The following is a 19,017-nucleotide window of genomic DNA, read 5'->3' on the forward strand; positions in this document are numbered from 1 at the left end:
TATGAAAGAGAAGATTTTAAAGCAATATAAAAAAATGATATTAAATCAGAAATTGACACATAAGTAACACATGAGATCATCATAGCATAATAACTTGACATGACATCAGCTGTACTCTGTTTTATTATATTGTAAATTCTTTAGTTGAATTTCAGGTCAAAATATGAGTAAATTATCAAATTTTAATTCAATTCAAAAATTATACAATTTTATTTTTTTATTTACTCACATAAAGTGAAAAATATTTTAAAAAATGCCTTTATTTTATTAAATATTTTATGGTAAAACTAAAAACTATTGTTTATCACTATCTTAAAAAATTGAAAATTTAAATCGAGTACATAACAATAGTATTAATAATGATTATATAATACTAACTTATAACCCGTGCGAAAACGAATTGTTTTTAATATTATGTTATTTTTTTAATTTGATTCAAATTTTTTAAGATATGTAGTTTCTTTATTTAAAACTTTTAATAATATTATTTGATAATAATTATACACACGCCTAAAAGGAAAGAATGCCCAAAATACACAATTTTTCGGTTTCTAAGTGTTCAAAATGCATGTATGCACTAAGTTCCGCCCTAAATAACCATTGATTGCGTATTTTTCGCATGCGTATTCAGCCTTTTAAAATTTGTAAAGAACATGCATGTTAAGAATTCATATTCCTTTTTAAATCTAGTAAGAATACAAATCTTAATGATGCGTATTTTATAAAAGTCAAAAAGGACATGCATGTACAACATGCGTGTTCTTTACAATTTTTTAAAGAAAATTACCTACACAACATATCTTCAACACCATACCTAAACATAAAAGTTTTCGTAATGACGTGAACAGTTAATATATGAGCCATCACATACCAACATATACATAATATAAAAGAATTAAACATTTTAAACATGAAAAAGAAATTCATCCAATGTAATATAAAAGATGCACTATTCTTATTACAAAACGGAATAATTTAACATTATTTGAAAAACAAACATTTTTCTAAAAACGATCCACATAAAAAAGTATTGTTATGGATTAAAAACTAGGGTATATGATTGCTGTATTCATTACTAAGGAACGTGAGCTTCGAAACTCGATTTGACTGCTCTTGTATTTCGTGACTCAATCTGCCTTAACAAGATGCCCTCGGGGGCTATGGCGGCGAGAGCACACCAAGGACGTAGTGACTTTCATGTTCTCCAAGACCTAAGTCTAAAACGTAGTTCTGATTGGTGGGGTGAGCCCCTTATATAGATGTGGGGAGTCCTTGAATTGGACTTGGGTTAGGAGACTTGGTGGGCAAGTCTCAGAATTAGAATGGACTTTGGAGTCCTAAGTGGTAGGAAATTGATTCCTTATCCTTTTAGGTCCCCTGGAGGCTAATCTACTAGGATTTATGTCCTTATTGGGACTCTTCTTAATAGCTGATTTTTCCCTTATTAATTAATTACGAAATTAATTAATATTCAGGGTTTTGGGCCCTTTCTAACTGGGCTTCATTGTTGGACCTTATCTGGTTTAATTAACTTTAATACCAATTATATTCCTGGGCTATTTTTGGGCTGCTATTCAAGGGTCTTGGGCCTCTTCTAATGGGCTTAACTGTCTGCCCAATGTTAATATAATTGGTGCGATATTAATTACGCAATCAGGGTTTATTTTATTCCCTATCATTTGCCCCCAACTTCTGGGCATCGTAAAAGATTTCGCAGAAGTTAAGTTCATTCGTTCCCTTACAGGGTATTGTTTTGGCGTAAAGTGTGGAGCGACCTACACTTTTACAACAATTTGCCTTGTACACGGCTTCAGGGTTATTTTTAGAACTTCCCTATCATTTTCTTACCTTTTTCCCTTTCTTTAGGAATTTTATGGTATTTTTCAGGAATTTTCTCTTAATTTCTGGGAATTTTCTCCTAATTTTCAAGAATATTCCGATACTCACAGATATTACTTCTTTAATATTTCAAGAATATTTTATCAAAAATAATTTTTGAAATTATTTTCAAATTTTCCCTAATTTTTATGGGATTTTTCTGAAATTTTCAGCCCTTTTCGACCAGGATCCTAGTCGAAATTTCGACATGGATCCTAGTCGAATTTTGGGGCAGCATTTCAATCCTGGTCGAAGGATTTCGACTAGGATCCACGACCTGGATTTCGACCAGGATCCTAGTCGAACCTTCGACCTGGATTTTGGTCGAAATCTATGTCCTTCTTTATTTCCTGGTCGTAAGGTTTCGACTAGGATTTATGACCTGGATTTCGACCAGGATCCTAGTCGAACCCTCGACCTGGATTTTAGTCGAAATTTCTGCGCTTATTTGTTTCCTGGCCGTAAGGTTTCGACTAGGATTTACGACCTGGATTTCGACCAGGATCCTAGTCGGACCCTTGTCCTGAATTTTGGTCGAAATTTCTGGCCTTGTTCTCGAAAAATATTGTGCTTGATTCAGGAATTCAACCTCAATCCTGGTCTTATTTACCTGGACTTCGACCTCAATCCTGGTCTGGACTTCGACCTCAATCCTGATCTGGACTTCGACCTCAATCCTGGTCTGGACTTCGACCTCAATCCTGGTCTTTTTTAACCGTAATTTTCCGGTGTCTGTTCGAAAGAATTCAAATAGAATTCACGACCTCAAATTCGACCTTAATCCTGATCTATGGTCTTTGGATTGGGCTAATTTTTGGGCTAATTTTTCCAAATCCTATTTGGATTCGGGCCTCATTTCTGGCCTTTACTTTTCCAAATCCTTTTTAGATTTGGGCCTCGTTTTGGGCCTCTATATTTCCAAATCCATTAAGGATCAAAAGAAATCGTTAAGAATCTTCGAGGACATTCCGGAAGGTTCTAGAATGTGGGCTTTTTCTTATCATGGTGATTAACATAATCGTCCCTTAAGACTATCAATTTGTGTTTAGCCTCAACCATACTTTTCTGATCATTTTCTAGTGAACGTTCTATTCTTCATGAAACTTGTTTTCGTGGATGTCCTAGTCTTCACGAAATTTGTTCTCATGGACTCTTTAGCCTTCACGGAACTTGTTCTCATGGATGTTCTTCTCTTCACGAAACTTATTCTCATGGACTCTTGGTAGGCTAGAATCTCACCTCCGTGAGCGTCTTACTCTTCATGAAGCTTTTTTCCCTCCGTAAGGGTTCTAGTCTTCATGAAACTTATTTCCGTGGAAGTTCTTGTCTTCACTAGGAGCATCTCTTGGCTCTAGTTCATGGTTTTCTTGAAACCTTCTCTTAGAGGCCATCCCTATTAGTTCCGGACATTTGTACACGTTCCTTCGAGGACGTCCTAGTTGGCCTAACCCTCCATGTGGAGGAGTCAGCTTCAAGGACTCTTGGTCGGCTATAGAGACCAAGCCCTTGAGGCCCTGGTCGGCCGTATCCTTAATGTCTAGAGCATCTTGGCCCTTCGGGATCCTATTTTGTGGAAGTTCTTGAACTTTAATATTCTCAATGGCTACTCGGCCTCCTCTGGTCGGTCAAGGGGAAACATTTTTGCTTTCTTGGACAACATGTCTCGATGGACCTAGAACATAAACCATCACGTTCATGTTCTTGATGGGTCCTTATAATCCAAAGAAACCTTGTTAAAGCTGGCCTAACCCCTCTTATTTTTCCATTGGTTAAGTTTGTTTCAATTAGGAGAACAGCTTCCTGAGGCGGGGATGTGCGGGGCTCATGCCTTGTATTTGGTACATCTATTCTTTTTAGAACTTTCAATACTTCAAAAATTAAAGGAGGAGCCTGGCTGGCTTAAGGCATCTCTTGGAGGCCGGTCTGCTGGAGTTTGTAATGTAGACTTCAATTGACCATATACATTTCGTGAAGTTAGCTTTCTAATATCTTTTTCTTATTTGGCCAACACCTACTTCGCAGCTTCTTTCACTAGGAGTGCAAAATGAAGGAGGGAGTACATGGCCTTGGAGGCATTTGATGAAGAAACTTGAGAGAAAGCTTCAGAACTGGTATTCTAGAGCTCTCTTAGCGTTTATCGATGGTCGGAAGACTTATTCAAGATGATGGACACCCATGATGATGAGGTGCGCTCCGTTAATATGTCCCTTGGCTCTGTTCATAGCTCTTACCCGGATATGGTAAATTTGCAGGGCTTTCCTAGCCTTTGGGTTGTTTCTGAGGTTGCCATTATTGGTCAATCATCTGACTTTGGACTATAGATTGTTCTTCAGTGTTTAGGCCTTGCATGGCTTTGTTTGCCGTGTGTGGCTTTTATCTACTTGCGGTCCTTCATGGACTTGAACATCTTCAGTGTTTAGGCCTTGCATGGCTTTGTTTGCTTTTTCTACCATTTCTTTCAAGTACTTGTACTATTTTATGGGAGTTAGTTTGCTAGCCTTTTCATAGATTTCCCCTATTTTTCCTCGTACTTGTACTAAAATAGATAAGCAAACTCAACCATATATGGTATGAACTAAACAGTTCTAAAAAAAAGTTTATGAAAACTCTTGGGATTCATCCCTTACACAATTCTTATTAATCCTCAAACTAAAACATGTAAATCCTAATCAAGCAAAGCTTCAAGGTGCTTTTCAACCTACTTGTCATCTTGACAAGTGAGAATCGTACTCGATCATTTTACACGTAGTAAACCTTCAGGTTTTGTGCATGCCAAGTTCTCAGGATTTCAAAACCATCCTTAGTCTCTAGCTTGTAGGTTCCTCTTCTCTGAACACTTTTGACCTTGTATGGCCCTTCCCAATTTAGGGCAAGCTTCCCTTTCTGCCCTACACCAGAAGCTTCCACCTTCCTTAAGACTAAGTCACCCTGTTTGAAGAACCTTTCTTTAACCCTCCGGTTGTAGTAGAAGGAAGCCTTTTTCTGATATTCCACTATCTTCGCATGTGCCTCATTTCACACTTCATCAATTAGATCCAGGGCTAACCTTTGCCCTTCCTCATTTTTCTCAGCATTGAAAGCTGGAATCCTGGGGGAGGAATGTGATATCTCTACTGGAACAACTGCTTCTGCACCATATGCTAACATGAAGAGAGTTGCTCCAGTCGCGACTCTACAGGTAGTCCTATAGGCCCATAGTATTGGGAGTATTTCATCCACCCAGTTATTCCTTGTCTTCTCGATCCTCTTCTTTAGTCCATCCAGGATTATTCGATTCGCCACTTTTGCTTGCCCATTGGCTTGCAGGTGAGGCACAGAGGTGAATCGCAACTCAATTTCATTCTCCTCACAATACTTCTTGAATTCCTCATTGTTGAATTGTGTTCCATTTTCAGTGACTAGGATGCGGGGAATTCCATACCGGCACATGATATTTCCCACAGGAATCGTGCAACTTGCTTAGTTGTGATTTTGGCCAAATGCTTGGCTTCAATCCACTTAGTAAATAATCAATGGCTACAATCAGGAACTTCCTTTGTGTCGTGGCCATGGGGAAAGGCCCCAGTATATCCATTCCCCACATAGCAAAGGGGATGGGCGAGTTGATGGAGGTCAGCATTTCGGGGGGTTGTATAACGACTAGTGCGTGCTTCTGACAGCGGTCACACTTTTTCACATATTCTTTGGCATCAGCCATCATTTCTGGCCAATAGAAGCCTAAACGAGTTATCTTATGAGCTAAGGCCCTGCCCCCCAAGTGTTGCCCACATATGCCTTCATGTACTTCTTCAAGAGCCAAGCATGCCTCATCGGGCCTGAGACACCTTAAGTAGGGAACCACAAAAGATCTTTTATATAGAATTCCATCTATCGAAGAGTATCTTAGTGCTCGAATAGCCAATTTTCGTACTTCAGTAGCATTGTTTGGAAACCAACCGGTTTGAATGTGAGCCTTAATGGGATCTATCCATGATGTCCCCAGGCCTATAGGAGCCACAAGCTTAACATCAATGCTCCGTGTTTTCAAAATGCGAAAGTATACACTTCCAGAACTTTCTTCTATCTCAGATGAAGCAAACTTTGATAATGCATCTGCCTTAGCATTTTCCTCCCTTGGAATGTGCTCAACATGACATTCATCGAATTGGGTCATCACAACCCTAACTAGGCGGACATACTTAGCCATCGTATCATTCCTTGCCTCAAACTCTCCCTTTACCTGGGATATGACCAGCTTCGAGTCTCCACAGAGTTTTAAGCTCTTGACTCTAAGTGTCCCTGCTAAGCCAAGACTAGCTATCAGAGCTTCATATTCTGCCTCATTGTTTGTGGTTGGGAAGTCTAACTTCATGGCATACTCAATTAAGAACCCATCAGGGCTTTGTAAAACCAAACCTGCCCCACTTGAATTTGTTTTTGATGCTCTATCAAAATAGAGAACCCAATATTCTTTCTCCTTATCATCCTTTTCTTTGTCCCCCTTATCAACTTCCTTGTCCTGAGGTATGGTATCTTCCTACCCCCGACTTCTTGGTTGGGTATGGTACATTCTACCACGAAGTCAGCCAATTCCTGGGCTTTTATTGCCGTTCATGGCTTATACTTGATATCGAATTCTCCCAGCTCTATTGCCCATTTGATCAGTCTCCCACTAGCCTTAGGACTATGGATTATATTTCTCAAGGGTTGATTTATTAGAACCTCAATTTGATGAGCCTGAAAGTAAGGATGGAGCTTTCTGGAAGCCATTACCAAAGCTAAAGCAAACTTCTCAATGGTTGAATAATTCAACTCAGCTCCATGCAGAATTTTGCTGACATATAATACGGGTTTCTGGATTTTCAGTTCCTCCTTAACCAACACAGCGCTCAAAGCACTCTCTGAAACGTCCAAGTAAAAGTATAAGACTTCATTCAAAGCTGGCTTGGCCAACAACGGGGTCTGGGCCATATATTTCTTTAACTCCTCGAAAGCCTTATGGTTTTCCTCACTCCATACAAAGTCCTTAATGTTTTTTAGTGACTTGAAGAATGACAAGCACTTGTCTCCTGACTTGGAGATGAATCGTCCCAGCGCAGCAACCCTTCCTGTGAGCTTCTGAACATCCTTGACAGTTTTTGGTGGTTCCATGTCCAGGATTGCCTTTATTTTATCAGGGTTGGCCTCAATCCCTCTCTTAGAGACCATCAATCTCAAAAAAATTCCAGATCCTACTCCGAAAGCACACTTTGTAGGATTTAACATCATCTTGTGGTACCTCAGGACCTCAAAAGCTTCCCTCAAATGGGTTATATGATCAGTTTTTACTAGACTCTTGACTAACATGTCATTAATTAACATAAACTTCCATAGTCTTTCCAATAAGATCCTTAAAATTTTTATTTACCAACCTTTGGAATGTCATACTGGTGCATCTTAATCTGATTGTATCCATTAAATCCATCCATGGAGCTCAGCATTTCATGCCCAGCAGTGGCGTCTATCAAAATATCGATCCTTGGTAACGGGAAACAGTCCTTAGGACAGGCATCATTTAGATCAGTGAAGTCCAGACACATCCTCCATTTTCCATTGGCCTTCTTCACCATTACAGGGTTTGCTAACCACTCCAGAAATTGAATCTCCTCAATGAAACCAGCCTCTAAGAGCTTCTCCACTTCCTGTTTTATAGCTTCTTGCCTTTCTGGAGCAAAACTTCTTTTTTTTTGTTTCACTGTCTTTCGATTTGGGTCCACATTCAGCTTGTGAGTAATCAGTTCCGGGTCTATGCCTGGCATATCAGCTGCTGACCATGCAAATACGTCACTATTTTCATGCAAAAATTTCATCAACTTCCCTCTAAGGGGCAAAACTTCTTTTCTTTTGTTTCACTGTCTTCCGATTTGGGTCCACATTCAGCTTGTGAGTAATTAGTTCTGGGTCTATGCCTGGCATATCAGCTGCTGACCATGCAAATACGTCACTATTTTCTTGCAAAAATTTTACCAACTTCCCTCTAAGGGGCTCCTCGAGCGTGGCTCCAATAAAAGTCACCTTCTCAGGATCTTCGGGGGCTAAAGGAATTGAAACCAAGTCTTCTGCTGGCTTTCCTCTTTTCTCATCATTCTCTCGGACATCCGGATCTTTAATAGGAAGAACCTGCCCCCCAACTCCATCTGCCCTCAAAGAGGCCACATAACAGCTTCTAGCCATTTTTTGATCTCCTCTCTCTTCTCCAATCCCATCCCGGGTGGGAAACTTCTTAACTGAATGGTAGGAAGAAGGGACTGCCTTGAAGGCGTGTATCCCTATTCTTCCCAATGTAGCGTTGTAAGTCGAACTAGCCTTCACCACCATGAAGTCCAACATCTGAGTTGCTTGCCTTGGTTCCCGTCCTATGGTTGTTGGCAACTTGATTATCCCTTCTACGGGGCACTCCACTCCCACAAATCCATATATTGGCATGTCGGTTGGGGTCAATTGGGAGTCGTTATATCCCATCCTCAAAAAGGTATCATGGAGCAAGATATCCACTGAAGCACCATTATCCACAAGGACCCTTCTCACTGGGATGTTCCCTATTATCGGGGTTATAACCAACGGGTCATCATGGGGAAATTTCACACCCTCCAGATCAGAATCATCAAAAGACATTATTACTCCTGTCCTGGCCCTCTTCGGGGCTTCCCCAACAATATGCATAACTTCTCGGGCATACGCTTTCCTGGAGTTCTTGGATAACCCAGCAGCAGTTGATCCTCCAAAAATTATGTTTATCACAGGCCCTCGGGGTCGTGATCCTCCGAAGATTGTATTTATCACCGGTCCCCTAGGCTGGGGATTCTGCCCCTGATCGTCTTGGTCCCTCCTACGATCTTTAAAGTTCTTTCTCCCATTGTTATTCATATCCCCTTCATCTCCAGTATACTTGTTCAACCTCCCTTTTCTAATAAGGAACTCAATTTCATCTTTCAGTTGCCTACACTCATCGATGTCATGACCAACATCCTTGTGAAATCTACAATACTTGCTCTTATCTAACTTGGCAAGGTCGGCCTTCAAGGGCTTAGGCCAGCGAATATCTCGAGCTTTCTCGATTTCCATTAAAATTTGGCTCCTTGGAGCATTCAGCTTAGCATACTCAGTAAATTTTGTCCAGGTCCTCCTCTCTTGGGAGTTGAGTCAGGATTTTCCTCAGTTCTAGGATACTTGTCCTTAGCGATGTATTCCAGATCGGTCTTCCGCTTCTTGCCTCCAGCGGGCTCGTTGCTCACGACTGTTTTTCTCATACTCTCTTCGACCTTGATATACTTTCATGCCCTATCTTGGAGCTGCAACATGCTTTCAGGGGGGCGTTTGACCAAGGACATCTTGAAAAACTCATCCATAGTTCCCTGTTGCAGTGCTATCATGGCTACCTTATCTTCAAGGTCCGGGACTTTTAAAGCCTCCTTTGTGAAACGATTCAGGTAGTCTCTCAAGGATTCCTTTGTTTCCTGCACAATACTCATGAGGGATGCTGAACTTTTCTCATGCACTCTCCCACTGATGAACTGTTTAATAAAAGCCTGACTTAATTCCATGAAGATCCAATAGAGTTTGGGGGCAAACAACTATACCACCTTTGAGCCATACCCGACAGGGTTTGAGGAAAGGCCCGACACTTAATAGCATCATTCACAGGCTACAACAGTTGTGCATTAGAAAATGTCCTAACATGATTAGCGGGATCTTCCGTGCCATCATAAGCTTTGATAGTTGGCATCTGGAACTTCCTTGAGATATGGGCATTCATTGTTTCTTCAGTGAAGGGCGGAGTAGGATCATCAGGATCTCCAAGGGGAAGAAGATTGCTTGGATCAGCCCTTGGGACAACAGCCCTTCTCTGTATTGGACCATATAGGTATATGATAGGAGGAGGATTTCTCCCCCTAGGAGGTAGTGGGGGTCTAGTGGTCTGGTGCGCCTCCAAGTCGTGCCTCAGCTTTTGAATCTCTGCCTCGTGAGCCCTGATCCTTTCCTGCACTTCTTGGGGATTCATCCCTTGGGTGCTCCTAGGACGTTGGCTACCATCAGCCATCGGCTCTTTGCCAGCACGTCTCGTTCTTGGGGCTACTTCATCATCCGAAGATTCGGAGTCTCTCTCGGTGTAAGGACCAGAAAATTCCTGATCCTCAGGGATAGGAGCCAAACCTCGTATGTAAGGGGCGATCACCCTCGTGCTTCTACTTCGTCCAACATGTCCACTTCCTCCAACCTTGAGGAGCTGGGGGAATCGTCCCTTGAGGTTGAGGTTTAGTTGCCCCAACCCGGGCTCCTCCTTGGGTGACGGCATAGGTCGAATGCGGAGGTACCTCCACGGTTGACAAAATTGTTTGGGTTGTCCCCGCAGGTGTTCCTCCTTCAGGGGCGCTGCTTGTTCTCCGTGTTCTCGCCATGGTTGTTGTTGTGCTTTCCCACAGACGGCGCCAAATGTTATGGATTAAAAACTATTGTTGTATTTATTACTAAGGAATGTGAGCTTCGAGGCTCGATTTGACTGCTCTTGTGTTTCGTGACTCAATCTGCCTTAACAAGATGCCTACGTACCTTGTTGATTGCCAAGGATCAAGTCAAAAAATGTAGTTCTTGGTGATACTTGCCCTTGGGGGCTATGGCAGCGAGGGCACACCAAGGACGTAGTGACTTTCATGTCCTCCAAGGACTAAGTCTAAAACGTAGTTCTGATTGGTGGGGTGAGACCCCATATATAGATGTGGGGAGTCCTTGAATTAGACTTGGGTTAGGAGACTTGGTGGGCCAGTCTCAGAATTAGAATGGACTTTGAAGTCCTAAGTGGTAGGAAACTGATTCCTTATCCTTTTAGGTCCCTTGAAGGCTAATCTACTAGGATTTATAACTCTTCTTAATAGCTGATTTTTCCCTTATTAATTAATTATGAAATTAATTAATATTCAGGGTTTTGGGCCCTTTCTAACTGGGCTTCATTGTTGGACCTTATCTGGTTTAATTAACTTTAATACCAATTATATTCCTGGGCTATTTTTGGGCCCCTATTCAAGGGTCTTGGGCCTCTTCTAATGGGCTTAACTGTCAGCCCAATGTTAATATAATTGGTGCGATATTAATTACGCAATCAGGGTTTATTTTATTCCCTATAAAGTATCTAGATATTAAATTCCCTATTCAAAATTATCACGAGTCCTTCTGTTCCCAAATTCTCTTCTAACTCTTCGATGTAGTCACAGTTGGACTCACGGTCCGAAACTCACATTGTAGATGTCGTGGCTATTAAAAGCATTGGCTATCATTTTTGAAAGCTTAAAAGTAAAAAGAAAAAGTGAAGTAAGTAACTTTGAAGTGTCGTCCGACTAATTTTGGAAGGAAGGGTCTATCTGGCATGAGCTCAAATCATAGTCCATTAGCTGATTTCTCATCCAAATAATCTGAGCACAACAATTTTCATCAACTATATACTCAGCTTCAATAATTGATGTGAAATAGAATTTTGCTTATGAAACCAGTCTACCAACCAAAAACTGACAGCTTTTAGGTGTAATTTTTCTATTAGTTTTGCAGCCTACAAAATCAGCATCTTAGTGTCCTATTAGATTAAAATCCGATTATCTAGCATATATCAAACCAATTGATAGAGTCCTTTTATGTATATGCAAAATCTCTTTAATGTAATTAGATGAGGTTCTCTAGGCTTTGCTTGAAATCTTGCATTTGCATACATAATATCTGACTTACTAGCAGTTAGATAGAGAAAAAAAGCCCATTATACTTCTGTATTTTGTCACATTTACCTCAATTTGGGAACAAGCTTCGTAGTTACTGTCATGGGAGAAGTAGTTACAACACTGTATTGCATGTTAAACAATTTCAACAAATTCCTTGTATACTTATACTGATTGATAAAGATTCCATCATCAGTTTGTTTAACTTGTAATCCCAAAAAATAACTCAATACTCCTATAATGTTCATCTGATATCTTGACTGCATAAGCTAAGAGAAATTCTAATAGAGCTTATTGTTATTAGATCAAAAAATTAATCCATCCCCATATATTTGTACTTAAAAGCAAATCTTTACCATGGTATATATAAAAAAGATTTTTTTTATCAATTGTACATCTTTTGAAACCACTTTCGAATAAGAATTGGTCAAACGTCTCATACCATGCTTTTGGACCTTGTTTTGGTCCATAAAATGTCTTGTCTAACCTGTAAAAATGATTAAGATGTTTGAGATCAACAAAATCAGAAGGTTGTTCAACATATGCTTCATTTTCCAATTCCCCATTTGGAAAGGCACTTTTCACATCCTTTTGAAAGACTTTGAACTTCATTTGAGCTGCATAAGCTAAGAAAATCATGATAGCTTCCATTATTGCAACAAGAGAAAATATTTCATCATAATCAATGCCTCCTTGTTGAGAATTTTCTTCTACAACAAGTCTTGCTTTGTTCCTGATAATTGTGCCATCGAGATCAATCTTTTTTTAAACACCCACTTTGGGCCTACAATATACATGTTCTTTGGCCTTCGCACTAGCATTCACACTTCATTTCTCTCAAATTCATTCAATTTCTTTTGCATAACAGTTACCCAATCAGAATCTTTGAATGCATCTTCCACTTTCTTAGATTCCTCCTTTGATGAAAAGTTGTGAAAAACACATTCATGTTGAGTTGCACTTCTGCTTCGAACACTAGAATCAGGATTTCCAGTAATCAGATCAAGACTATGACCATTTCCTGACATTTGGTAATTGATTCCTTGAGCTTGATTCCCCGTGTATTGGATGGATCATTAAAGTAATTTTCATTTGAAACTCCCCCTGAATCATTCCCATCATCTCTTAATGAGGTGTTTACTCTTGATGAGGTATCTCCTCCTGATGAGTTATAAATATTTGACTCATTCTGATTTTGAATATTTTTTATGAGCTTTGACCTGATGAATCAATATTAGTATCATATGAACTTTGTTGTTGTTCCCCCTCAACATGTGCATGTCCAACTACATCATTAATATTTTTTGCTTCATCAGTATGTGATGACTCACTTAAGATTTGCCTCATTTACTATATTGAACTTTCATTAGTAAAATTCAAACTATCATGGGGTCCTCTTCAAATCCAATGACCTTATTATCATCAAAAGAAATATTGGAGGACTCGATGATAGTCCTAGATTTCAAATTCAATACTTCGTATGTTCTTGATAATGGATAACCAACAAAGTTTTTTTTATTAGCTTTTATGTCAAACTTTCCAAGTTGTTTAGGATTTGTTCTGAGAACAAAACACTTACAACCAAAAACATGAAATTATTTTAGACTTGGGGTAACATCATGTGTAATAACTCGAATTTTTTAGATTTTGTAAAATGCTTAATGAATAGTAACCCTGACAGACGGGGAAAAACTTTTTAGCCCACACTATGTTGTGCATGCAAAATTGAGTTTCAGAGTTGATAACATGATTATACGTACCAAATGAGTATATGTAAACGCTATTAGTTTTCAAAGAAAGTGAACTTTAAAAAATGACCGTATGAACGAAATATCAAGGATTTCGGGAATCATAATATAATTACGAATTTAAAATCCTACGGATTTATATCCAAGAACGATACTTCAAAACATAAAGAATGTATACGAATAGATTTACACCGCGAACCGTTTAGGAGAAATTATTATGAAAACGAATAAGCGACCGAGCAAACGCGTAAACGAATAAATAAACGTATCGAACCAAACTAACTAAACTAACTAACCATGGTAAGAAACTAACCATGGCTAGGTTACCAAATAGTAACCTAAACTAGGAAGTATGATGACCTAAAGCTAGGAATAGTAAAGCCAAAACCTAAACTAGATAGTTAGCTTATAAACCTAGGAAGCTAGCAAGATATGTCCTAAGATATGCCAAGATTTGCTAGTCCTAGGATATATACTAGAAGATATACAAATCATATAATACAATCTTATACAAGAAACATTTAAGATAGCAAGAAAACTCTCTCTCTCTCTCCCCCCATTTTTCTTCTTCCATTCGGCCAAACACAAAAAAGAAGGAAAATCAATTTCAAAACTCTCTCTTCTAGCCATGGAAAAAATCCACCAATAATTTCCAAGCTTCATATATCCTAAAATAAGGTAAGATAAATTTTTGAGCCCATTTCATTGAGGTTTGATGGTGAAATAAATTCAAGAAAAGTGATAATAAATAGTATGAATAATAACTTTTCTTTGGTTTCTTGATTTTAATGGTTGATCTAGGTTCCAAAAACCCTACCAAGCATTCCCAAGACTTCACCATCATCAAGAACACATCTCAAACTTTCAAGAAAGGTATAAATCTTTGACCCAAATTCATTTAAGGTTTAAGTTCAAGAACTTTTGAAAACCTAGTTATAAACTTAGTTTTAGTGGTTGATTTGTTGTAATCTTGATGTTTAGTTAATTAGTTCTAAGTTTGATGATTGTTGCCTCAATAACATGATATTCTTGAGAGGATTTAGTGTTGGGATGATGATTTGATGATTTTTGGTAGTAGTATAGAGATTTAAGACGTAAACGAAACTCGTATCGTAATCGTGCTAAGTGGCATTTTATACCACTTGGAACGTCTTATAATGGCTTCAATTGGTGTCTTGAAATCAAGTATTTTATGTATTTGATGCGTTTTTCTAGTATTTGTGCATTTCATGGTAATAATTGCATTTCTGGAGAGATTTCATCAAGAATAAGCCTTGGTATGTGTTTAGCATTGCAAGCGGGAAGATAGGAGCAGATTGCAGCGAAGAAACGGGAGAAAAACAGAGTAGTTTCCAGTAGGGGTCTGAGCGCCCGCTCAGCTCTGCTGAACGACCGCTCAGGAAGCTGAGCGCCCGCTCAGGAATGCTGAGCGGCCGCTCAGGGACGGAAAATTAGAATTATTATTTTGGACTCCTAGTTCTGTTTAACTTCCAACTTCTGAGATATCTGAGATTTATGGGACTCCTATATAAGTAGTTTTCAGAGACGTTTCAAAAAGGTTGGATCGTAGTATTAATCGAAGAGCGAGGAGATAAGGAAGAAGACCGTTTTAGCACACCGCAACGAAGAGGAAGCATATTTTCTTGTGATTCTTTATTTCGTTGTAACGTTGGATGCTAGTTTTCTTTACTTTGAACCTATTTACTCTTGTGACGTACTCTGGTTTAATATAAGTAGTTTTAGTTATTATTCTCGTGTGTTATTATCATGTTTTCATATGAGCCCATGATGACAATGAGAGCTATCATGTGCTAATCGTGATCATGGGGTCGTAACGGATTTACTATGGAATTCTTTAGTTAGTTGTTTAATACCTTAGTGTGTGATAATTGTATAATATCTAGTATTGGTTATGCTTATTCGTCTTATGTGCGTCACGAACATATAAGTTAGGGTGTTAATCTCTTGTGAAGCGATGGTGGATCTTGAGATTTAGAACTTGCCATGCTAGCATAGGTTCATGTATGTGTGTATGCATGATTAGTGGGTAACTCTAACCGTTTTATTCGCCCTGTAATCAAAAGGAATAACTTGTGCTTAAATCGTTATGTTGTCAATTTCTGTAGACATATAGGGACTCAATATAATTGATGCCTATTCAACTTCTATCTTAATTGTGGATGTTTGGTAGAATGGTATTAGTATAATGAAAGTTGGCTTATATCAGTTTCGTGTTGTTCGATTAATATCATCACTGTTGCATGCTAAGGGTAATAACAATGACTATTGAAGGAAGTAGTAATGAAGTTGTGATCTCATGTGTGTTTTAATATTGTTAATTAAAGTGTTAATTATGTGCTTAATTTTCGTAGTTAATTGTAGTTAATAATTAGTTAATCAAATCTAAGTGTTACTGTTTTAACATTGAGAAGTAATCATACATTGGTGAGTGAGTGTAATTGAACATAATTAGTCTGAGTCTCCGTGGGAACGAACTAGAAAGTATTCTATATTACTTGCAAATGCGTATACTTTCGTGTATTATTAGCGCGTGTTTTCGCCCTAACAAGTTTTTGGCGCCGTTTTCGGGGACTCGGCGTATTTTTTTAGTTTATGTACTTACCATCAGTGGTCATTAGGGCTCAGTGATTAAGGCGTGTTACTTATTATTTTCGATTGTGTTTCAGGTACCTTAGCGAGCATTTATGCAAACACGTTCTCGTACTCGCAAGAGGACTTTAAATACGGCTGAGGAGATAGACGAAGTTCTTCATATTCCGGAGAAGATAGAATTTGAAGATTCGGATTCAGGAAGTGAGCAGAAAGAGCCAGTAATCATGGGTGATCGTATAGTTCCGGCAGATCCAGCTCTTATGGACTTTTCTCGGCCTAAAATTGATGATATTCAGTCTAGCATCATGCACCCGGCTATTGAGGCCAATAACTTTGAAATCAAGCCGGGCACTATTCAGATGGTGCAGAATTCTATTTCTTTCGGAGGTGCTGCGACTGAAGACCCCAACATGCACATAAGGAATTTTGTCTAGATCTGTGGTACTTTCAAATATAATGGTGTGACTGATGAGGCTATCAAGCTGAGGTTTTTCCCATTCTCACTGAGGGTTAAAGCTAAGGACTGGTTACATTCTGAACCAGCTGGGTCTATCACTACTTGGCAAGATCTTGCGCAAAAGTTTCTGGTGAAGTTTTATCCAATGGCGAAGACTGCGGCTATGAGGAGTGCTCTTACTCAGTTTGCACAGCAACCTTCAGAATCTATGTGCGAAGCTTGGGAGCGCTACAAGGAAATGTTGAAAAAGTGTCCACATCATGGAATGCCTGATTGGATGGCGATCACTGGTTCCTATAATGGTTTGGGGGCCCAATCTCGGCCTATGCTCGATGCAGCAGCTGGAGGCGCCTTGTGGGCCAAAAGCTATACTGAGGCTTATAATCTTATTGAGACTATGGCTGCAAATGAGCATCAAAACCCAACTCAAAGGATGATGCCTGGTAAGGTAGCAGGTATTCTAGAAGTTGATGCAGCTACAGCTATTGCAGCGCAGCTCCAAGCGCTGTCTATGAAGGTCGATTTTCTAGCCACCTATGGAGTTAATCAGATAGCTATGGTCTGTGAGCTTTGTGCAGGTTCTCATGCTACGGATCAGTGTTCTCTTGTTAATGAATCTGTTCACTATGTGAATAATTATCAGCGACCGCAGCAGCCTGTGCCAGCTACTTATCATCCTAACAACAGAAATCATCCAAATTTCAGCTGGAGTAATAATCAGAATGCTATTCAACAACCATATCAACAAGGCGTAAGTAAACAGTTCAATCCACCTGGATTCCAGCAACCACAGCATTATGCTCAAAGACAATCATATCCTTAACAAGGAGGTGCAGCTCCACCCTCTAATGTTGATTTTGAGGAACTTAAGTTGTTGTGCAAAAGTCAGGCGGTCTCTATCAAGACCTTGGAAAATCAAATCGGTCAAATAGCCAATGCAGTGCTCAATAATCAACCTGGCACACTTCCTAGTGATACTGAAGTGCCAGGCAGGAAGGAAGCTAAAGAGCAAGTCAAGGATATTACCTTAAGGTCTGGAAAAGTTGCTGATGTTGAAAATGCAAAAGAAGGAAAAGCTGAAGTTGGTGATGATGAAGCTAAGCAAAAGGAGAAAGCGGCGGAACCAAGGAAGACTACTGTTGAACACACTCTACCTGAGGGTAATACAGGGGAGAAACAGCTCTATCCTCCTCCACCACCTTTCCCTAAGAGATTGCAACAACAAAAGCTGGATAAGCAGTTCGGTAAGTTTCTGGAGGTGTTCAAGAAACTTCACATCAATATACCTTTTGCTAAGGCTCTGGAACAAATGCCTAGTTATGCAAAATTTATGAAGAGTAGTCTTTCAAGGAAGGTGAAACTGGATGACCTGGAGACCATTGCTTTAACGGAAGAATGCAGTGCTGTGCTGCAACAAAAGTTACCTCCAAAGCTTAAAGATCCAGGTAGCTTCACCATTCCTTGCACCATTGGCAAGTTGTCTTTTGACAAGTGCCTCTGTGATTTGGGAGCAAGCATCAATCTGATGCCGTTGTCGATCTTCAAAAAGTTGAACTTGCCTGATCCAAAGCCCACCTACATGTCTCTACAATTGGATGATCGTTCTATTACATACCCACGAGGCATAGTGGAGGATGTGCTAGTAAAGGTTGATAAGCTCTTCTTTCCTGCAGACTTTGTTATTCTGGATTTCGAGGAAGATAAGAAGATTCCCATAATCTTGGGGAGACCTTTCTTGGCTACAGGTCGTACCTTGATAGATGTGCAGAAAGGTGAACTTACTATGAGGGTACAAGATCAGGATGTGACATTCAATATATTCAAAGCGATGAAATTCCCTACAGAAGATGAGGAGTGCTTAAAAGTGGATTTGATTGATTCTATGGTTACTTCAGGACTTGATCATATGCTAATGTCTGATGCATTAGAGAAGTTAGTGGGGAATTTTGACAGTGATGATGAGGATGGTAATGAGCAACTACAATATTTAAATGCTTCTCCTTGGAGGCGAAAGCTAGACATGCCATTTGAATCTCTTGGTACTTCAGACCTCAAAAATGTTGAAGGAAAGCTCAAACCATCTATTGAGGAAGCACCTACCTTGGAGCTTAAACCATAGCCTGAACACTTGAGGTATGCTTTTTTAGGTGATGCATCTACTCTACCTGTTATTATTGCATCAGACCTTTCAGGTAGTGAGGAGAACAAGCTCTTGAGGATCTTGAGAGAATTCAAATCGGCTATCGGATGGACTATAGCAGACATCAAGGGGATCAGCCCTTCATACTGCATGCATAAGATTCTGCTAGAGGAGGGTAGTAAGCCGACTGTTGAGCAATAGCGCAGACTTAATCCTATCATGAAAGAAGTGGTGAAGAAAGAAATTCTGAAATGGCTGGATGCAGGAATCATTTATCCTATTTCTGACAATTCTTGGGTGAGCCCCATGCAATGTGTACCTAAGAAAGGACGTATTACTGTGGTAGCAAATGAGAAGAACGAGCTCATCCCCACTCGAACAGTCACAGGATGGAGGGTATGCATGGACTACAGATAGTTGAACAAGGCCACGAGGAAGGATCACATCCCTCTTCCATTTATT

General features: G+C 39.6%; 1 non-coding gene across 1 annotated transcript; it reads right to left on the reverse strand.

Annotated features, from left to right (window-relative positions):
* Positions 1-16,575: 16,575 nt before the first annotated feature.
* On the reverse strand, positions 16,576-16,682 carry LOC141688664 (small nucleolar RNA R71). Its single transcript, XR_012562097.1, has one exon. It is a non-coding gene; the product is annotated as a small nucleolar RNA R71 (small nucleolar RNA).
* Positions 16,683-19,017: the final 2,335 nt, after the last annotated feature.

Source organism: Apium graveolens, chromosome 9, assembly GCF_009905375.1.
Source record: "Apium graveolens cultivar Ventura chromosome 9, ASM990537v1, whole genome shotgun sequence".
NCBI classification, from domain to species: domain Eukaryota; kingdom Viridiplantae; phylum Streptophyta; class Magnoliopsida; order Apiales; family Apiaceae; genus Apium; species Apium graveolens.